This window comes from Lolium rigidum, chromosome 7 (assembly GCF_022539505.1).
Source record: "Lolium rigidum isolate FL_2022 chromosome 7, APGP_CSIRO_Lrig_0.1, whole genome shotgun sequence".
In the NCBI taxonomy this organism is placed as follows: domain Eukaryota; kingdom Viridiplantae; phylum Streptophyta; class Magnoliopsida; order Poales; family Poaceae; genus Lolium; species Lolium rigidum.
The window spans coordinates 355,018,796-355,033,481 of record NC_061514.1 but is presented as its reverse complement, the minus strand read 5'-3'; the positions used below and the strand labels follow the sequence as shown (position 1 = coordinate 355,033,481).

Genomic DNA, 14,686 nt, shown 5'->3' with positions numbered 1-14,686 from the left:
GACCATCTTGATCGCGGCCCACCTCTGACTTGGTCAAATTCTGGTGATAACACAAGGCTAAGGAGAAGAAGGATGACAAGGCTAAGGAGAAGAAGGATGACAAGGCTAAGGAGAAGGATATTGCTAGCACGAGCAAATTTTCAGCTAGAAGTGTAGCCGGGAAGAAGTCAAGTTCAACAAGTGCACCCCTCAAGGCCAAGCAAACGACAAAAGGCAAAAAAAGAAAGGAAGTTCCCCTGCTCGGAGAACAGCCCAAATAATCGATCCCAGCACTCAAAGTGTTTGATGTTCCCAAGGTGTACCTGCAACATGGTGGTGGTATCGATATGGAAGAAGCTGCAAAGCTAGCGGCTACCTGTGGAGTTACCGTGGAGGAATTGCTGTGTGCCGCAGATGCTGCACTACCCACTGCTGATATAGCTCCTAAATTTGTCTACGGGGCCGACTTGGTCAGCAGAGAGCGGCTGCATAAACTGCCAACACATATGCGGAATTTGCATCAGTGGTACCTTGATGCATGCAAGGAGAACATAAGGTACATCGTGGCGAATATACCATTTGAACCGAAAGGAGGAGATCCATATTGAGATGAATGAACTCTGGCAGTTATTCAATTTAGAAGCCCTCGACAAATCTCTCATGAGTTGCTATTGCTTGTAAGTTGTTAACTACATATAAGTTCATTTTCATTCAGTTCATGTTCGTTTTCATTGCATATACTCATTATATCTTATGTGTTCTCTTATGCGATCGAAGATCAGTGAATGCAAAAGTAATAATATTATCAATATTGGGTTTGTTGACCCAGATAAAGTACATGTTGAAACGGTAAAGCATAAAGGCGAAGAAACGGGGGGAAACCTACTAAGGTTTTTGGGGGAGCAACATTTCTGTGATTCAATATTGTTTCCTTACAACCACGAGTGAGAGTCTTAATGATCTTTTATGCACATTCAATTTTTCTTACTCGATGTTAAGTGTAATTCCTGACATATATACATAACATGTGCAGTCCACTGGATTCTACTAGACATTCAAGTTGATAAGGGAATAGTTGAAGTAAGGGACCCAATGAGTAGAGGCGTGGACGGGTTCCGCGACTTGCAGAAGTTGCTCCAAGTGTAATTTCCTTCATCGCCGCGCTATATCTTTCGTGAGATATCAATTAGTTATCCACTCATTCAATCATTCTTTTGCCTGGCAGGGCTTGGCGAGCTTTCAGGAACCATACTAAGGGTACCTGGGCAGAGAGGCTAACATTTACTCCTGTACCGTGCGCCCAGCAGCCACAAGGGACGAATCTATGTGGATACTACATTTGCGAGTTCATTCGCATGTTAACCACTGAGAAGCAGAACAATAATAAATTCAACGTAAGCAATAACATTCACAACTTTATTTATTATCGTCAATATTTCGTTATCAAGATTGATATAGTCATACTCATCTCATTTTCGTATATAGGTCGACTTCATGCGGGACACACTCCAACCAAAGGAACACCTACTAGGAATTGCGGAGGAACTGGCGGGACTTTTGGTTAGAGAAGTAATAGACAACAACGGCTTATTTAGTCCAAATAGGCGCTCTCCCTCCAAATAGACGGTCTTTAGTACCGGTAGTCGTGAGCTCCATGTATATATATATGTAAGGGGAATCTACGAATATGTAAGGGGAATCGACTTTTGCTTCCAATATTTGTTTGATGGTCTATATATGAATGAACGTGTACCATTTCTAGTAGCGTACAAATTATATGCAACTTTTATTTTCGAATGAAAAAATGAAATAAAAGGGGGTCGGTGGCGGGGGGGGGGGGGTGCACCCCTCAAACCCTAAAGCAGCAGCGTTGTGCGCGCACCACGTAGAGGGCCTTTTGTCGCGGGTGGTAATACCGCCCGCGACAAAAGGGTATGTCCCCTGCGCGCCCCGCGCCGGCCACGTGGTGGACTATATGTCGCGGGTGGTAAGCGACCCGCGACAAAAGGTAAACCTTTTATCGCACCTTCCTTGTCGCGGATGGCCGCCCGCAACAAAAGGCCCTTACCACCCGCCACAAAAGCCCTGTTTTCCACTAGTGTATGCATATTACCACTAACTTGCCATCCCACAAAAGTGAGGAGGATTTAGTTCGGAGGATAAACATCGTTTTCGGAGTCCTCAGGAAAACCGGTGAGAAAACCGTTGATGCCGGTATTCCTTTCGAACCACTCTATGGGTTGCCGATCCGTACTCCGGTCCACGCCAGAGTGGGAATCAGCAAGACATTTTGGCTCTGGCCCGGCAGCCGAAGATCCTCTTGGTGCGGGATCTAGTGCCAGCCTAGCCTGCCAAACGGTTTGGTGCAGGCTCTGATGCCATCCCGGCCTGTCAATTCATTCGGCCCCAGCTTCGTGCGCTGGTGTGCCATTCGGTGGCTGTTCCGGCCTACCGGCATAGTCGTCATTTGGTCCAACAGGATATTTGGCATTGCCGACTTTCCGATGAACTAATTCATAGAGATGTTCTAAAACGGCTAGTTTTCTCCCTTGAACTAGAAATACCCCTTGTTCCTCCTTGAGGAGGTTAGGTCAACCATTCATTCATATCATTGAGCTCTCTCTCAGAACACTAATTTTTAGCATCTCACATTCTACCCAACCAAAGCCAAATCCCTTCGGTAGAATGCGAGAGGAGGTCCCGGTCTACGATCCCACCAAGCCAAACATTATTTCTCTGTGATTTCGTCTAGCAAGCTTGTTACTCTTGGGTTTGTGGAAAACCCTACGCAGCTAGGGTAACCCATAAAGTATATGGGTTGTGGATTTTCTCATGTAATTTCTCGAGGCCCCAAGGTTTGTCTTGTATCTCTCTAACTTCTCCACATACGTTGTAAGGCTGCACTACTCTTGCCACTAGAGCCGAGCCCTGGACGGCAAAGTCCGCACGGATCGTAAATCCATACGTGTTGTTTACGGCGGAGGAATCGTCTGTTTCGATTCTTGGAAGCAAGGTGGAGATATCCTCACGGCTAGGAGGATTTCCTAGTTGTAAGGATTGCTCTCATCATCACCATCATCGAGATTTTCCTCACTACTCGGTGAGTGATGCTGATCAAATCCATTTATCGCATCTACATAGAATATATCTTGGGTGTTAGTGTAGAACAAAAAGCTTTGTTTCACATGCATGTTCCTCTTCAGACACATACACACACTAGCTAGTAGGGAAAAAGCTCAATTGTAGTGTGTGAGTATGTGCTACTGGTAGCAGACCCCCACCCTCTACCAGTATCATGCTAGTGGTAATGGCTTACTAGTAGCATGTGGCCAGTGCACACTACCATTGCTGATTTCTAGTGGCGAGCACCTCTAATCACACACTACTAGAATAATGATAAGAATTAAAAACCAAAAAGTTGTGTATACATACAATACAAGTTTTCAATGGCTTCCAAGTGCAGGAGATCAATTGTAGTAATTTTCAATAAGAAAAGTTGTCGAACCCACGAGGAGCTGAAGGTATTAGTTAGCGGATTTGACAAGCAAACAAGAATAATAAAGCAGTAGTTTTGGTGTTTTCCGTGTATAATTTGCAATAAAGTAAAATGCAGAAAGTAAATTGTAGTACATAAATGCCCTCAGTGAGAGAGACCAATCCTCTATGCAGCAAGAGGACAAGCTCATGTGTGTGTGTGCGCTTATATGAGACAAATGTTCCCAACGGCAGCATGGATTTACTAGCATCAGAGTTCTAGACAACATGGTAAATATTTTGTCAAGTTTCATTCAATTTAGGGGGAGCCTAAATTAGATGCATCCATAAATATGAGAAAACACACCCCTTATGATGGGTCCTAGAGCCATTTTCATGAGAAAGTATGGGAATCATATCAAGACATAAATGTCCCACCATAGCAATAAGATCATTGGTCCCTGACATAAACCCCTCTAATGCAACTCTTAGTATTGTAAAATGGTTTCTGTCAGTCCATCCCTTCCAACACACATTTATTATATGAAAGTGCAACCCTATGAGTCCATATAGGTGAAGTAACATGCAATCTATTTTCGCATAAAACCATCATAGAACAACATAGAAGATAAAAAAACTTTACCAAATACTCATTGCACATCAATAGAATCATAGCCAGATCATCCTATGCCCTCAGGAACTTGGGGAACTACTCACAAGTGTCAACCTTGATATGGACCAGAGGCATAATGATTACAACACAACCTGAATATATAATCTCTCCACCAAATAAAGATAAAGAACCAATCACAAACATGCAACTAGCCTCAAAATGATATCCAGGGTTCAATTCAACACAAACTATGAGGGGCATGAAGTTGATCTCATAGATGGAGATAGTGGTGATGATTGTGTTGATGGAGATGTTGATGTAAATGCCTCCCCTAAGCCAAGGAGGAGTGGTGATGTCGATGGCGTCAATTTCGCCTTCACCGGAGGCACCGGTGCGGCAGGATTGGCCCTCTCCCGAAGTAGGAGAGGACCTTCGCCTCCACCGCCGCCTCAATAAACCTCGGGAAAAATATGGCTTATGTTTTTGGGAGAAACGGAGGCTATGGTATAAAAGGGGCCCCGATGAACGGATCGTAGCGAACAAGAGGGGGGGGTGAATGGACGCTACACAAATTTTAAGTCTTTTTTCAGATTTTAGGCGATGCAGAAGGTAAAGGTGATAGATTTAGTGGTGGAGATGTTGCTAGTATGATCCTAGGCTAGTGCAACAAGCAAAGGAACCAAGCATAATAACAAAGTTAAGGAGCGGAACAACCGGGGGGCGCGGAGACGAGGCGAGGTTTGTTTCCTGCAGTTCCTCCCACAAAAGGGAGTACGTCTACGTTGAGGAGGTGCTAGCCTCACACAAGAGGCTAGGAGGCCACACCACGAAGGAAGGTCTCACTTTCTTCCTCGAGAGAGCTCCACAAAGGGGCTCCCCCTTCTCCACTAAGGCACCGGTCGAGGCGGCGGTTCCTTCACAAGGTTGGGGCGAGCTCCACAACACAGCAAGCTCCCAACACCCTATGGGGCTAGCACAACTCCAAGCTAGCCTCCATAGGAGCACTTCCTCCAAGATCCCACCATAGGAACCCTAACTCCAAGATCCACAAAGGACTAGCACGAATTGGTGAAATATCTCTTGGTAGAACTATAGATCGGGGCCTCCACCACCACTCCTCAAAGTTTGGGCAAGATTGGTTGGATGGGTGGGGAGATCCTCAAGGTTTAAGCTCAACAACAATGGAGGAGAGAGAGAAAAGAGATAAAAACGAGTTGGGGAAGAAGGGGCCTTTATATACGGGGCCCCAAAATCCAACCGTTATGTGCTGTCTCCACATGACCGGTACTGCTCCGGACTCGAAATACCTCACAGATGCAGCCACGTGGACTTACAACAGTAGTACCGGTTGCGGTACCGCTTTGGTACCGCAATGGTCTCTGTAAGTTTCTGGCCAGAGTTACGGTACGTAAGCGGTACCAAAGCGGTACTACCGCATGAAGCGGTACTACCGCCCATGGTACCGTAGAGGTACCGTAACCCTCTCTGTAAGTTTTTCAGTGCAATTTTTCCAGAGCGGTACTGCAGGGCGGTACCAATAGGGGTAGCGGTACTACCGCTCCTGGTACCGGTAGTACCGGTCATGCAGTGACAGCTTTCTCGTCTTTTCCTCTCCAGCCATGTTACCTCGCGATACACACACAAAACTATAAAACCTATAAGCTACGCTTCAGTCCTTCGATCATGACGTGTTCAGCAAGGTCACTGTGCACTTGCAAATCTATCAAAGACAATCTTTGTACACGGTGAGATTCATTCAAGTGTTGTTACCAAACACACAAAACACGGAGTATAGACTTTGCTCTTTCAATCTCCCCCTTTTTGGTGTTTGATGACAACACAAGAATTTGCAATGGCATAAGATATTATGATGAGGTTCTAGATTTGCAAAAGCTCGACGGAGCTCCCCCTGAACATGTGCATACTTAGAATATGCATTTGAATACATATACACACATCCTAGAGGCATAACTCCCCCTAGATTTTACAAACAATGCACATATGCGACCGGGATACTTGAAATGTTCATATAGAATATGCACACTATGGAGGCAACACAAGAACATGCAAAGAGCTTTGGGTGAATTTGTCATACCTTTGCCTTGAGAATACCCCAACTCACAACAAGTTCCTCCATAGGATTCGTGTAGCCAAAAAAAAGCAACGAAGACCAAAAGGCTACCACGGAAGACCCCATGCAAAAATCCGTCCTAATAGACAACTTCTCCCCCTTTGGCATCAGAACACCAAAAAGGGAAGAAGCATACCAACAAGGACGGTAAGTAAAAACACAACCAAGCTTGCAAAAACTACCAAGGAAACAAGGCTTGGATGAGACTCCCACAAAGAATATGAAGAAAAAGAAACAAAGACAAAAGAAGAAAAACCAAAAACTCCTTAAGGAGGGGGTTGGTGGCCGAAGCCACCGTGTAAGAGTATAGTAGTGTGAGGTCGCGTAGATGTATCTAGGACTCATGGCTACAAGTCAACATGAAGCTCATTAGTCACTTATTTGACAAATACAATATGTTTTGGATTTCTTTATGCATTATGGGGGGAGGGATAGCTCAATAAGTTTAAACCGCACTCCCCCTATGTTCATGCGTGCTTTTCATCTAGACATATAGCTAAAGAGTGGTATGTGTGCACGACGGTCAAGCGAAATTTGGCGGATCAATGATATTTAGCTCATGCCTCAAATCAATGAAACGCTTCTCATCCAAGGGCTTTGTGAAGATGTCCGCCAATTGCTCCTTGGTACCGATGAAGGATAGAACAATATCTCCGCGAGCAATGTGGTCCCGAATGAAGTGGTTCCTTATCTCAATGTGCTTCGTCTTGTGATACGTCTCCGACGTATCGATAATTTCTTATGTTCCATGCCACATTATTGATGATATCTACATGTTTTATGAACACTTTATGTCATATTCGTGCATTTTCTGGAACTAACCTATTAACAAGATGCCGAAGAGCCGCTTGTCGTTTTCTGCTGTTTTTGGTTTCGTAAATCCTAGTAACGAAATATTCTCGAATTGGACGAAATCAACGCCCAGTGGTCCTATTTTGCCACGAAGCTTCCGAAGACCGAAGAGGAGTCGAAGTGGGGCCACGAGGCGCCGCCACACTAGGGCGGCGCGGCCCGGGCCCCGGCCGCGCTGACCTATGGTGTGGGGCCCTCGTGTGGCCCCCGCGTTGCCCTTCCGCCTACTTAAAGCCTCCGTCGCGAAACCCCCGCACCGAGAGCCACGATACGGAAAACCTTACCGAGACGCCGCCGCCAATCCCATCTCGGGGATTCTGGAGATCTCCTCCGGCACCCTGCCGGAGAGGGATTCATCTCCCGGAGGACTCTTCACCGCCATGGTCGCCTCCGGAGTGATGAGTGAGTAGTTCACCCCTGGACTATGGGTCCATAGCAGTAGCTAGATGGTTGTCTTCTCCTCATTGTGCTTCATTGTTGGATCTTGTGAGCTGCCTAACATGATCAAGATCATCTATCCGTAATGCTATATGTTGTGTTTGTCGGGATCCGATGGATAGAGAATACTATGTTATGTTAATTATCAAGTTATTACCTATGTGTTGTTTATGATCTTGCATGCTCTCCGTTATTAGTAGAGGCTCTGTCCAAGTTTTTGCTCTTAACTCCAAGAGGGAGTATTTATGCTCGATAGTGGGTTCATGCCTCCATTGATATCTCGGGACGATGACGATGAAAGTTCTAAGGTTGTGGATGTGCTGTTGCCACTAGGGATAAAACATTGATGCTATGTCTAAGGATGTAGTTGTTGATTACATTACGCACCATACTTAATCACTACAAGAAAAATAACACGTAGAGACGCTCTATTTCGAACGCTTTTTTATTCGTCTTTACGTGACAATCTAGGCCCTGACTTAAGACGATTTCGAAGACGTTTTACAGGTCGTCTCAGCGTGACAAGATTCACCACTCCCAATCCTTAGAAAAAAATTCCGGGCTACCTCTGCAATATCTCTCTCCCGTCTCTTAACCGTGGAAACCTACCGCTAAAAGAAGTGAAAACCTAGCGCCGCCACTAGATCCCCTGGCGGTGTCCCTCCGGCGAAATCAGCGGAGCGACTGGCAGCACCTCTACTCTCCTCGCCGGTACAAGATCTTCCTCCACTCTTCTGGCGGTGCCCTCTCCCATGCTGCTGCGGCATTCTCCTTGTTCCCCCACTGTCCCGCACCTGCCCATGGCGCCTTGCAGCCAAACAACATCATGGTGTCGTGGCTCCACAGCCACAGGTATGTTCATGTACTACTAATCTAATCTCAGCTTGTGTCTTTCCTAAACCGAGCCTGCATCTATCTGATTTGTATCAGTCACTCGAATAACCCTTGTAAGATGCCAGGAAATGAGTATTTCTTCCTTTTCGTTCAATCAATCTAGCTAATAGTTTTATTCATATGGTCTGAACTCAAACAGGCAAAAACGTGATATTAGCATCACTCAACCTAGTGCTAGATTGGAGCGTACAGTCTGCAGGTAATCGTGGACAAATGTGTCAGCTAATTAATCCTTGGAACTTGTCAATTTCATGATATAAGCATGAACAAACGGAAATTGTTGATATCTTGAATTAATTCAATGTTGGATTAGGTGGCCCCAGATTTATATCAAAAATTTCCATTTTGGTATGCAAATATATTCTTGAACTTCCACCAATGAGATTTTTTGAGTACTTGTCATTCATTTGTAGTCCATAGAAAGTGCTCACTGAAAGTGATTTACTTAGACTAAGTGGATTTACTGGTATTTTAGTATCGTCGAACTAGTTCTATATTTTAAAGAATGCCTATATGAAGCTTGTGTAACCTTCCAATTAAGTGCACCATGCAGAAATTGACTACAGCGGCAGTCTATTCAACCAATTGACTACATCTACAGTCTATTCAAGCAGCATCATAAAATGTTTCTGCATCAGGTTGTATGTACTTGTTTCTTACCGCAGGTAATAGATCAATGTTGCTGCATCCTGCATCACTTAATAAGAAATTCATGTTGCTGCATCGCTTGATACAAAGAGACCAATGTGTAAACCTTATGAATATATTATATAACTCAGGTTCTTCGATGCCCTTCATCATTTTTACCTTATTGTCTCCAATCAATGTCACTAGCCCTTGTTTCTTCATAGGCTTCAACTATAATGCATCAGCGGTTCAGATTGTACTGCCGAGAAGTGAAGGTTCGTAAGATGCATCATAAGGATTAGCACGCTGCAAGTTCAGAGCCTTTTGTTTTCAACAGTTGGTAACATATTTAGTAATAGCACGCTGCAAGTTCTTGCAAAATATTACCCACTGCTGTTTTCCATATTAAGTCTTTATTTTTTGTTCGTTTTCTAACCTTAGTTAAATTGTTCTGTGTAGGGTTATGATCATTGCTAGTTACCCCTAATGCTAAGAAGGTGCATATTTTGGCCAATGTTGAACAATCACTGCTGCAAATGGTTAGGTATCCAGCTTCAGTTTATAAGTAATTAAATGAATACTCTTCTTTTTTGAAGAATTATCACTGATATTTCAAGTTTCTTGCAGAAAGATTTATTGCAGAATTTTAATGAAGCACACTACAAGACCACAACGGAAAAATTATACATGTTGCAGTCAGGACCTGTCGGTGTTGAAGTACATGCAAAAGTTTAGATAGATTCCAGCTACTTACAAGTACATGAGTACTGACGTTCTTTCAGTCTTCCCCCTCGTTCATATGTATAGATAGATTCTAGCTACTTAGAAGTAGATGAGTACGGAAGTTCTTTTATTCTTTCCCCTCGTTTATATGTATGTACACTTAAGTTGTAAAGTACGATTTTCCTTGGTTAATATATTTATTTACTGAAATGCATTGCACATGTCTATTGATTTGCAAGTTGTACATATTTTCTCACGTGAATCGACAATTTGAACATTTCAAAAATTAAAATGAATTTCTCCCATTAACACGCCTAAGCGTCTTAACATCTCACGGAGACGTCGCGGAAAGGTAGCTTTGTGGTCAGCTGTATAACTACGTCTCAAAGGAGCATAGACATGCTTTATAGAGCGTCTCCATCATTTACCCAGAGACGCTTTCAATACGTCCCTATGAATTTTGAGACGGTGCATAAGAAGACGTTCCTATGACGCTTTCGAGAAACGACTCTACAACCACCTAGAGGCGAAATAAAGCGTCTTTACTACCAAAATACAACGTCTCCACATGTCTTTTGTGTTGTAGTGAATGCAATTGTCTGTTGCTTTGCAACTTAATACTGGAAGGGGTTCGGATGATAACCTGAAGGTGGACTTTTTAGGCATAGATGCATGCTGGATGGCGGTCTATGTACTTTGTCGTAATGCCCAATTAAATCTCACTATACTTATCATGACATGTATGTGCATTGTTATGCCCTCTCTATTTGTCAATTGCCCGACTGTAATTTGTTCACCCAACATGCTTTTATCTTATGGGAGAGACACCTCTAGTGAACTGTGGACCCCGGTCCATTCTTTTATACTGAAATACAAATCTGCTGCAATACTTGTTTTACTGTTTTCTTGCAAACAATCATCTTCCACACAATACGGTTAATCCTTTGTTACAGCAAGCCGGTGAGATTGACAACCTCACTGTTTCGTTGGGGCAAAGTACTTTGGTTGTGTTGTGCAGGTTCCACGTTGGCGCCGGAATCTCCGGTGTTGCGCCGCACTACATCCCGCCGCCATCAACCTTCAACGTGCTTCTTGACTCCTACTGGTTCGATTAAACCTTGGTTTCTTACTGAGGGAAACTTGCCGCTGTGCGCATCACACCTTCCTCTTGGGGTTCCCAACGGACGTGTCAGCTACACGTATCAAGCAAATTTCTGGCGCCGTTGCCGGCGCGATCAAGACACGCTGCAAGGGGAGTCTCCACTTCCCAATCTCTTTACTTTGTTTTTGTCTTGCTTTATTTTATTTACTTATTTGTTTGCTGCATTATATCAAAACACAAAAAAATTAGTTGCTAGCTTTACTTTATTTACTATCTTGTTTGCTATATCAAAAACACAAAAAATTAGTTACTTGCATTTACTTTATCTAGTTTGCTTTATTTACTACTGTTAAAATGGCCACCCCTTAAAATACTAAGTTGTGTGACTTCACAACCACAAATAATAATGATTTCCTATGCACACCTATTGCTCCACCTGCTACTACAGCAGAATTCTTTGAAATTAAACCTGCTTTACTGAATCTTGTTATGCGAGAGAAATTTTCTGGTGTTAGTTCTGATGATGCTGCTGCCCATCTCAATAATTTTGTTGAATTGTGTGAAATGCAAAAGTATAAAGATGTATATGGTGATATTATTAAATTGAAATTGTTTCCTTTCTCATTACGAGGAAGAGCTAAAGATTGGTTGCTATCTCTGCCTAAGAATAGTATTGATTCCCGGACTAAATGCAAGGATGCTTTTATTGGTAGATATTATCCCCCTGCTAAAATTATATCTTTGAGGAGTAGCATAATGAATTTTAAACAATTGGATAATGAACATGTTGCTCAAGCTTGGGAAAGAATGAAATCTTTGGTTAAAAATTACCCAACCCATGGACTGACTACTTGGATGATCATCCAAACCTTTTATGCAGGACTAAATTTTTCTTCGCGGAATTTATTGGATTCAGCTGCTGGAGGTACCTTTATGTCCATCACTTTGGGGGCGGCTACTGATACGTCTCCGACGTATCGATAATTTCTTATGTTCCATGCCACATTATTGATGATATCTACATGTTTTATGCACATTATATGTCATATTTATGCGTTTTCCGGAACTAACCTATTGACGAGATGCCGAAGGGCCGCCTCCTGTTTTCGCTGTTTTTGGTTCCAGAAATCCTAGTAAGGAAATATTCTCGGAATCGGACGAAATCAAGACCCAGCATCCTATTTTGCCCGAAAGCATCCAGAACACCCGAGAACCGCCAGAGAGGGGGCACATGCCCACGAGACCATAGGCCGGCGCGGCCTGGGGGTGGCCCGCGCCCCCCTATGGTGTCGTCGCCCTTCGACCTTCCGACGCCGCCTCTTCGCCTATATAAAGGTCCCAGCACCTAAAACCTCGATACGGAAAAGCCACGGTACGAGAAACCTTCCCGAGCCGCCGCCATCGCGAAGCCAAGATCCGGGGGACAGAGTCTCTGTTCCGGCACGCCGCCGGGCGGGAAGTGCCCCCGAAGGCTCCTCCATCGACACCACCGCCATCTTCATCAACGCTGCTGTCTCCCATGAGGAGGGAGTAGTTCTCCATCGAGGTTCGGGGCTGTACCGGTAGCTATGTGGTTCATCTCTCTCCTATGTACTTCAATACAATAATCTCATGAGCTGCCTTACATGATTGAGATTCATATGATGATGCTTGTAATCTAGATTTCGTTATGCTAGTCAAGTGAATTTTACTTATGTGATCTCCGGAGACTCCTTGTCCCACGTGTGTAAAGGTGACAGTGTGTGCACCGTGTGGGTCTCTTAGGCTATATTTCACAGAATACTTATTCACTGTTATGAATGGCGTAGTGAAGTGCTTATTTATATCTCTTTATGATTGCAATGTGTTTTGTATCACAATTTATATATGTGCTACTTTAGTGATGTTATTAAAGTAGTTTATTCCTCTTGCACGGTGTAATGGTGACAGTGTGTGCATCCGTGTTAGTACTTGGCGTATGCTATGATCATGATCTCTTGTAGATTGTGAAGTTAACTATTGCTATGATAGTATTGATATGATCTATTCCTCCTACATAGTGTGAAGGTGACAGTGTGCATGTTGTGTTAGTACTTGGTTTAGTCGTGTTGATCTTTCATGCACTCTAAGGTTATTTAAATATGAACATTGAATTGTGGAGCTTGTTAACTCCGGCATTGAGGGTTCGTGTAATCCTACGCAATGTGTTCATCATCCAACAAAAGAGTGTAGAGTATGCATTTATCTATTCTCGTTATGTGATCAAAGTTGAGAGTGTCCACTAGTGAAAGTCTAATCCCTAGGCCTTGTTCCTAAATATCGCTATCGCTGCTTGTTTACTGTTTTACTGCGTTACTACTCGCTACCATATTACCACCATCAACTACACGCCAAGCAAGCTATTTTCTCGCGCCGTTACTACTGCTCATATTTATTCATACCACCTGTATTTCACTATCTCTTCGCTCGAACTAGTGCACCTATTAGGTGTGTTGGGGACACAAGAGACTTCTTGCTTTGTGGTTGCAGTGGTTGCATGAGAGGGATATCTTTGACCTCTTCCTCCCCGAGTTCGATAAACCTTGGGTGATCCACTTAAGGGAAAGTTGCCGCTGTTCTACAAACCTCTCGCTCTTGGAGGCCCAACACTGTCTACAAGAATAGAAGCTCCCGTAGACATCAAGCTATTTTCTGGCGCCGTTGCCGGGGAGGAAAGGTAAAAGGTACTCACACTACGGATCTCGGCTACTAAGCTATTTTCGCCGTTGTAAGTACTCGAAGCTATTTCCTTAGATCCTGCAATTTCATCTTTTTGTTTCTTGTTTACACTAGTTTGGCATAATGAACAAGAATGAGCTTCTTATTCTATTTCCTGATTTAAAACATGGATTGTTTGATGCGAAAATTAAAAAACCTATGAAATCTTATTTGCATGCTGGTAGTAATATTAGTATGAACGCTTTGAACACCATTGTTGCTAATGATATGGAAAATTCTAAGCTTGGGGAAGCTGGTTTTGATGAGCATGATCTTTTTAGTCCCCCAAGCATTGAGGAGAAAATTTACTTTGATGATACTTTGCCTCCTATTTATGATGATTATAATGATAGTAGTCTTTTAGTACCGCCTGTTATGGAGGATAAATTTGATTGTGATTACAATATGCCTCCTATATTTGATGATGAGAATAATAATGATAGCTACTTTGTTGAATTTGCTCCCACTACAACTAATAAAATCTATTATGCTTATGTGGAGAGTAATAATTTTATGCATGAGACTCATGATAAGAATGCTTTATGTGATAGTTATATTGTTGAGTTTGCTCATGTTGCTACTGAAAGTTATTATGAGAGAGGAAAATATGGTTGTAGAAATTTTCATGTTACTAAAATGCCTCTCTATGTGCTGAAATTTTTGAAGCTACACTTGTTTTATCTTCCTATGCTTGTTACTTTGCTCTTCATGAACTTGTTTATTTACAAGATTCCCATGCATAGGAAGCATGTTAGACTTAAATGTGTTTTGAATTTGCCTCTTGATGCTCTCTTTTGCTTCAAACACTATTTCTTGCGAGTGCATCATTAAAACTGCTGAGCCCATCTTAATGGCTAAAAAGAAAGAACTTCTTGGGAGATAACCCATGTGTTATTTTGCTACATTACTTTGTTTTATATTTGTGTCTTGGAAGTTTTTTACTACTGTAGCAACCTCTCCTTATCTTAGTTTTGTGTTTTGTTGTGCCAAGTAAAGTCGTTGATAGCAAGGTTGATACTAGATTTGGATTACTGCGCAGAAACAGATTTCTTTGCTGTCACGAATCTGGGTCTAATTCTCTGTAGGTAGCTGTTATCACCAGATTTTGGCCAAATCG

General features: G+C 43.0%; 1 long non-coding RNA gene across 1 annotated transcript; it reads left to right on the top strand.

Moving 5' to 3' along the window:
- Positions 1 to 9,069: 9,069 nt before the first annotated feature.
- Positions 9,070 to 9,770, top strand: LOC124671024. Its single transcript, XR_006992670.1, has 3 exons — positions 9,070 to 9,348; positions 9,468 to 9,552; positions 9,636 to 9,770. It is a non-coding gene; the product is annotated as an uncharacterized LOC124671024 (long non-coding RNA).
- Positions 9,771 to 14,686: the final 4,916 nt, after the last annotated feature.